Here is a 6213-nt window from a genome sequence, read left to right as displayed (position 1 = left end):
TCGTAAAATGAAGCTCTTCATCTCTTCTATTTTACCAAAATAATTTCCATGAGAAACCAAAATAAGTTGGTTTAATTTGATTCATATCGGATTACTTGGTTCAATAACCAAGCCTTCTCTATTTTGAACCAAACCAATTTTCTTGTTGTTTAGTCCAACCAAACTAATATTCTCTTGATCTGAGAATTCAATTCTTAAACTCATTTTATGTCCTTCACAAAACTTTGTGTTCGTGTGACCCAATAGGTTCTCGATTATATTATTCATCTGTAATTAACCATTAAATGCGGAACGATCATGAGTGTCACCTAGTAGTACATCATGATCCCTAATTTATCAAAAAATCAATGATTGATTTCAGAAGGATTTCTAAATCTTTAAGCAGCTTTAATAAATATGTCTTGTTCCTTTCACTGTCTTATACCCACTTGGTTCAGAACATGATTTATTTGTGTCAGTCCCCACTAGGCTGACTACGTCACACCTAGCCCAAGCTCCTTTCTTAGGAAATGGATTCAAATTACTTGTATATGTATCCAATGTAGGATCGATGAAAACACGCTAGAGGGGGGTGAATAACGTGTTTACCTTTTTACCGATTTTCGATTACGAGCGTGGAAGCAAAACACAGAAGCGATGAAATGAATAACAAAAAAGAAATGAACACACTTTATTTTATTTGGTTCACAACCCAAGGCTACTACTCCAAGACCCATGGTCCTTGACCATTTACTGCGGGCAATCCACTAATCAATTTGCCCCTTACGGCAGCAAATACACGCTTTTACAAAAACACAACAAAGCTCGATAACACTTGAACATTAATAATAATTCAACTAAACAAGATAAAATTAATAATCATCATGATAAATTGAACAATTTAATTTTAATAAATAATTTGAAATTAAAAATTTAAGATAATCCTAATAATAAGAAAAATTCAAACTCCAATAAAATAACTTCTAAAATAAATAATAAAAATTCAAATTTAAACAATAAAATTAATTATAATTGTGTACCCTTTAAGTATGATATATTGAATAATTCTAAAAAAAATAAATAATAAAAATTCAAAATTAAATAATAAAATTAATTATAATTGTGTACCTTTTAATTATGATACATTGAATAATTTTAAGAAATTAAAAATTTGAAATTAATTCCTAAAATTTAGGAAAATAATTTTATTTTAATAAATCAAATATAAATCTTAAAAACTTTATCAACTTAATAAAATTAATAATTCAACCAAAACTTAATCAAACTATACAAATTAATTCAAATCTAAAACTAAATCTACAAATAATTAAACTAATAGTCCATAAATAAATTAGAAACAAATTAAAATTCAAAATTCAAAATTAAAATCTAAAATTCAAAATTAAAATTTAAAATTTAAAATTTAAAATCAAAATTCAAATTTAAACTTAATAGAAATCAATTAAAAAGGCATGAACCTAATCAAAATACTTATAATTATGAAATTAATTTAAAATATTATCAAATGAAATAAAAATTTAAATAAAATTCAAAGTATGTCAAAGTGGGTTGACATACTCGCGGGTCCTCACGAAATGTATCAAATCGAGAATTTGATACATTATTAGAAACTAAAAATTATTCCGTGAATTGTTTGACTCATGCATACTTGTCATGTCATGTATATATTTTATTTTATATAACATGTCATATCATCATGTTTATTTACTGCTTAATTTAAAACGGTTAGTTGAGGACACATGAATAGATGACACTTGACAATATAGTACCAGGGTGGGGCGAGATGATAGTACGTTAGGGAAGCTTGGTCTGGGTAGTCAAGTGGGGTAAGTGTTGGGATGTATACAAGAATCCTAGCTATCTATGTAAATAAACATTCTGAAATGATAATTACTTTTAGTCAATGTTTGCATTTAGTTTTTATGCAAGTGTCTATTTAATATATATTGTAGATAAACATGGTGTGCGGAGTCACACACAGAAGACCATGTTATCAGTTCCTTATAGATTATAAATAGTGTTCACAATCAAGATGGATTGGACAAACCATTGGACTGGTTGTGGTGTAATTTGGTCTTAATCTGTCTTGACTATAGAATTACACTAGTATACTCAGTGTGTATTGAGCAGGACCATCTGAGGATTATTCGATTTATACTGACTATATAATCGAACTAAACCTATGTTACTATGGATGAACATGCTCTTAATCCCAATATAATAACAAACACATGTACTTAGTATGTACTTCTTTGATTCATCAAAGGGTGAGATTTAGAGCGATAGATCAAAAGGCCCGATGAGTTGGAAAGTAGTATTATGTACATGGTGTGTTGTTGATTATAGAAGGAATCTGTGTCCTAAATATAGGTTGATGATGTCCCCTTGAGGAGCTCATAAGAATTATCATGTAAACCCTGCAGGTGGACCACTACAACAAAAACAGTCATAGACATCGGTGGAAAACCGATGTCTATGAGAAAATCGACTGATGTCTATGAAGGCGTTGTAAAAGGTATGACATTTTAGACATCGATTTGTAACCGATGTAATACACCTCAACGACATCGGTTTGTAACCGATGTAAAACCGATGTAATATCACTCAACGACATCGGTTTCGCAACGGTGTAAAACCGATGTAATATCTGTTTAACATCAATTTTAACAACGGTTTTCGACCGATGTAATATCACAACGACATCGGTTTTGCAACGGTGTAAAACCGATGTAATATATGTTTAACATCAATTTTAACAACGGTTTTCGACCGATGTAATATCACAACGACATCGGTTTTGCAACGGTGTAAAACCGATGTAATATATGTTTAACATCAATTTTAACAACGGTTTTCGACCGATGTAATATCACAACGACATCGGTTTTGCAACGGTGTAAAACCGATGTGATATATGTTTAACATCAATTTTAACAACGGTTTTTGACCGATGTAATATCACTCAACGACAACGCTTCCAAACCGATGTCATTGAATTTAAAACTGTTGTAATAACACTTTTTTTTTTTTATGTTGTTTGTAAATTATGATCGATCAAGATGACAAAATTATCATAATATTATAAATTCATCAAACAAATCACAAATACAAAAGCACCGATATATTTAATCACCTCAATATTTACAAATAATCAAAAGTAACTAACAAAAATTATTCTTCTTGCAACATATTACATTGTTTTCATCCTCAGAAGGAACTAATATAGAATCCTCAACGTTTACAAATAACCTTTTGACTGCTGTACTTCTACAGATACAATACAAATCCAAAAGGGAAAAGTAAACAAAATCTCCATCTAGCATAGCAATGAATCATGAGCCACTCCATTCACTTACTTGGAACAGGCTTGGACCAGCAAGCTTTAAATTCTTGGATGCTCTCCGTAGACTCCATTCACTCCATTCTGTTCTTCCTTGGATGCTCTCCGTAGCATCAAATTGTATGCCTCGTCTAACTCTGCTCAATTTAAGCAATATCACAAAGCAATATCAAATTGTATGACTCCATTCACTCCATTTACCTGAATGAATGTATGACCTTGAAGTTGCAGTTCTTATTCTATTCACAGGCCAATTTGGTATCGAAACTACTTAAACAGATGGCAAATGCTTGGAATGCAGAGAGCGGATAGCGATAGTCCATTGTGAAAGTGTCTTTTGCAACCTTTCCGAATTGCAGTAGGATCTTGTCGTGCCCTGGTGCAGCAGCAGGCTGTGTTGCAGTTGCCGCACCAGCAGCAGGCGTGGCAGTGGCTGGCTGTGTTGCTGCGATCAACTGGAAGTTCTTCACTGAGGCAATTGTGACACGGCCCCGGAAGTTGAGGCACCAGCATTGCAGTTGCTCGTGCCACCGAGGCTGCTTGTTGCGGAGTACCAATGGCCTCGCCTTGACATCAGTCTCTGCGAGTTCTTCTTGAGTGATATTGCATAAACGAGCACTGCCAAAATCAAAGGAGCGATCCATGTAAGAGGAAATCGAAGAAAGGCTGCGGAAGGAATCCTCCAAGGAACGTGCAACGAGATTGTCAGGTTGGCACGTTCAATCTTCGTATGTCACCTGACCTGACACAGGATAACTACCTGATGGCACCTTGGGTGAAACTTTCTTTGAGTACCATCTTCGGCTTATTCGGCCAGGAGGAAAAAGAGCAGCCCCATCGCATGGAGGCTGAGTGTCATAGATTCTGAAGTTTGTGCCGACAAAATTTGACCTGTAATGCCAGATGAAACTAACTAGATTCAGCTTTTTCGCATCCAGCTATAATTTACAGGAGATCTTTGAAAGAATCAGTACCTCAACTTCCCAATATATGCACTGCTTGACCTTGATATCTTGGCAGCATCTATTGAAATTGTGTATTCTGTACAGGTAGTTTTCCTGTTCTTTTTAGCAGATAAGAGAAACTTCCCATTCTCAACAAGCACAGCTGCACATCAAAATCCAGTAATGAATGAAAATAGAAACAAGACAATTTATTCAAAATAATAATAATATTATTACAAGCTAAAAAGAAGAATGAAGCAGGATGTGTCATATCCAGAATGCCTAAATGAAGAACAGCATCAACCAACTTCTATAGAGAGCTAAATTAAGAGGCAAAAGTGTATTCACTGTAAATTTATCTTGCAAAAGCAGCAACTCACTCTTAGTATAGGAGTAGATATGGAAAATCTGAGGGTTATAATTAACCTCACAAAAACAGAATGTAAATACGAAATTTGTCAGCCAAAGAAGAAACAGAATTCTAGATTCATGAATAGGATTGCAGAAGTTGCTTACACATGGTTGAATCTGCCACCTTTTCCTTAGAAGCTGGCTGATAATTCTCCCAACAATTGAAGATGATGCTATACCCAGCAATTGAAGATGATGCTATACCCAAGAAGAGTCTCTCTTTTTCCCACCTGCAATGAAAAACAGAGGAAAGCAAAGGCAAACACATATCTGTAATCCTGCTAGTGCTCCTGCTTTAGTGCAAAAATCTGTGTTTCTATCACAGAGACAATAAAAGTAACAAAAGTAAAATAATTCTGATATGCAGGTCAAGTTAGTCGATGCAACAACGCTGGAAGTGATATCATGTTAATGGATCAAGATGGTAATTGTAGAAAATTGTAAAAATAAGTTGGTTCCTCTAGCATACAAAACTAATGCAAAATGCTTTTAGAAAGATGTTGGAAGTTTTGTGGGATACACCTAAATGAAAATATGTTAGTATTATGGCTTATATGGATGGGAAACAAATGAGTGACAGTTGAGTGTATTCAACAAGAGAACAAGTGTGCACACACCTGAAGCTTTACTTGTGGAATGTTTGACAAGAAGGCAAGTATGCACAAATCCAAGGTGGTAGGATCTCTATTAGTTCATCGTGTCCATAGACTGCCAAACTGAGTATAAAAAGTGAATGCATCCTTGAGACAAAGTAGATATTGTAAGAAATAACAACATAGCAATAATAAAGAAGGCTTACATTTTTCTTTTCTGGATCAGGAAGGGAAATCTGTTCTAGACAGTGCTGTGGCTTCGACGGTGTGGCTTCGACGGCGCTGACGAAGCCTGGGAGTCAGAGGGGCAAAAATCAAAGGCGCTGACAAAGCCTGCTGTGGCGAAGACAAAGCCTGCTGTGGCTGCGGCCCGCGAGGAAGAAGATGAACGCGCCGAGGCAGAGAAAACAGAGGAAGAAGATGAACGCGCCGAGGCAGAAGATGAACGCGCCGAAGCCTGCTGTGGCTGCGGCCCGCGAGGAAGAAGATGAACGCGCCGAGGCAGAGAAAACAGAGGAAGAAGATGAACGCACCGAGGCAGAAGACAGTGCTGTGGCTTCGACGGCGCTGACGAAGGCGAAAGAAGATGAAGCGGGGAGAAGGGGAGGAAGTGGAGACGAAGGTGTAGGTGGCGGTGTCGTTGAAGACGCGGCGGCGGAGATGTTCCGTCTAGGGTTTACAAGGACAAGCAGCCGGGTGTAGGGTTGGAAGCGCGGGCGGGTTTAGGGGTTTTAGAAGTTACGAAGAAATATTTGGGGGGAGTTCTATTTCACTAGTTCTATTTCACTAGCTCGATGATGTTCCGTCTAGGGTTTTGGGGCAAGTTTTATATATTCATTTTATGTAGAAGATGCTTGAGTAAGTCTACCGGTAGACGGTGGAGAAAGAAGAAGTAGGGCTCGGATTTATGAGGGAAGGGGCGCGA

The 6213-nt window shown here is 36.2% G+C and overlaps 1 pseudogene; it reads right to left on the bottom strand.

The window, feature by feature from the left end:
• Nucleotides 1-3097: 3097 nt before the first annotated feature.
• On the bottom strand, nt 3098-5002 carry LOC141831729 (tubby-like F-box protein 8; annotated as a pseudogene).
• Nucleotides 5003-6213: the final 1211 nt, after the last annotated feature.

This window comes from Curcuma longa, chromosome 7, assembly GCF_044706935.1.
Source record: "Curcuma longa cultivar G26 ecotype Majalengka, Jawa Barat chromosome 7, ITB_CL_G26_1.1, whole genome shotgun sequence".
In the NCBI taxonomy this organism is placed as follows: domain Eukaryota; kingdom Viridiplantae; phylum Streptophyta; class Magnoliopsida; order Zingiberales; family Zingiberaceae; genus Curcuma; species Curcuma longa.
Note: the sequence above shows the minus strand (reverse complement) of the source record. Positions and strands in the feature narration are given on the sequence as shown.